The sequence below is a fragment of the Myotis yumanensis genome, unplaced genomic scaffold, assembly GCF_028538775.1.
Source record: "Myotis yumanensis isolate MYYU_CA2020_CCGP unplaced genomic scaffold, mMyoYum1.0.hap1 SCAF_87, whole genome shotgun sequence".
Taxonomy (NCBI): Eukaryota; Metazoa; Chordata; class Mammalia; order Chiroptera; family Vespertilionidae; genus Myotis; species Myotis yumanensis.
In genome coordinates, this window is record NW_027223838.1 from 28,887 (window position 1) to 31,113 (window position 2,227).

The following is a 2,227-nucleotide window of genomic DNA, read 5'->3' on the forward strand; positions in this document are numbered from 1 at the left end:
TCTGGGTGATATAAATTGGATAGGACTGGTTTTAAGCATTCCCACAGCAAATTTACAAAACCTGTTTAACATATTAAAAGGGAATCCAGCTTTGAATTCCCCAAGACAGCTCTCTGCTGAAGGGATAGGAGAACTCCGCCTGGTTGAGAATGCTCTCAATACACGATATTTAAATAGAATTTCACCCCAGCATTCTCTTCAATTATTTTCTATTTCCCACGAGACATTCCCCTACAGGAGTTATAGGGAACTAATTCCTGAAATGAGGTTCACTGAATGGTTGTTTTGCTCCCATTCTCCCTCCAAAATATTATCGCCTTATCTAGCTTTAATTTGCTCTTTAATCCTAGATAGGAGGCAACAATGTGCTAGACTCACAGGACATGATCCTTAAGTCATTCGCCTCCCACTAACCAAGACTCAATTTGAGAAAGCAGTTTCCACTTCCATAGATTTACAAATTGTCCTAGCTGACTTCTTAGGGCAGGTAGAGCATTCTCTCTGTGCTAAGACATTTTTTTGTCACACACTAAGTTACTTTATTACACTAAGAATGTACATGCCCTAGCTGGCTTGGCTCAGTGGAAAGAGCGTCAGCCTGCGGACCGATGGGTCCCAGGTTCGATTCTGGCCAAAGGCACATACCTGGGTTGCGGGCTAGATCCCCAGTAGGGGGTGTGCAGGAGGCAGCCGATCAATGATTATCTCTCATCATTGATGTTTCTCTCTCTCTCTCTCTCTCCTCCCTTCCTCTATGAAATCAATAATGAAATATATTTTAAAAATAAATAAATAAAAATTATCATAAATTGTTAACAAAAAAAAAGAATTTACATATCCCTATCCCAGGGACACTCACCATGTTCACTGATGGCTCAGGAAAAACAGGAAAAGCGGCCATTCACTGGCCACCTGATGGTGCCATTAAACAAGGGGTCTTCACATCAACTCAGTGAGCTGAAATTGGGGCACTGGTTTTAGGACTAGAAACATTTCCCTCCCAACCCCTGAACATTGTTAGTGATTCTGCTTACTCTGTTTATATTTTACAAAATTTAGAAACCTCACTTATTAAGCCTACATTAAAGCCATCCCTCTTAGCGCAGTTCCTTTGCCTCCAGGCCTTACTAGATGGTCCATCACATCCTCTTTTTATATCTCATATCAGGTCTCACAGTTGCCTTCCTGGACCATTAGTATAGGCCAATGAACAAGTAGACAACGTAGTAATGACAGCTACCTTAATGGAAGCCCAATCAACCCCATGAATGATTCCATCAAAATTGGAGACAATTACACAAGGAATTTCAGGAACCCAAGAGGATAGCTAAACAAATTATTTTAAAATGTCCTGATAGTCAAATGACAGGCACCTCACCACCCTCCATGGGAATTAATCCTGGGGGCCTACAGGTCAATGACCTTTGGCAAACAGATGTCACTCACATTGCCTCTTTTGGGAAACTCCAGTATGTACATGTAACTATAGACACTTCTGGTAGAATCAGTGCTCATGCTTTTCCCGGCGAATCCACACACTATGATATTAACCATCTGTTACATTTGCCATTTTAGGAATACCAACCAAAATAAAAACTGACAGTGGGCCTGCTTATAGCAGCCATGCCTTTGCCACTTTTTGCAGGAATCTGTCCATCCAGCATTCCACAGGAATCCCTTATAATCCATAGGGCAGGCCATTGTCGAGCTTGTCCATTCCACCTTAAAGAGCATGCTAGTAAAACAAAAAAGGGGGAATATAGGACTCAAGGAACCAGCTATGATGCTATCCAATGCACTCTTTACCCTTAATTTTTTGAATTTGAATAATTGCTTTCTATCCCCCATAAAGTGTCTCTTTACTTCTTTAGGACCAGCTCAGAAACCATAGGTCTTGTGGTGAGATGTGGACACTAATAACTGTAAAGGAACCAATGAATTATTCACATGGGGGAGAGGATATGCATGTGTTTCTACCCCCCACAGGGCCGCTGTGGATTCCAACTCATCGGATTAAACCCTATCATGGCATGGCACGGGACCAATCCTCTCCCAGAAATGAAGAATCTGGGCCTGGGGATTCCACAGCCCCAAATGACACACCTTCACATGACCCAGACGGCCCCCGGAATAACCTGGGAAATGATAAAGAAGCTGATGGCAGAGGCTGAGCAACTGCTGGAAGATACTCATGCTCCATGCACCGCAGATAACCTTTTCCTTGCTA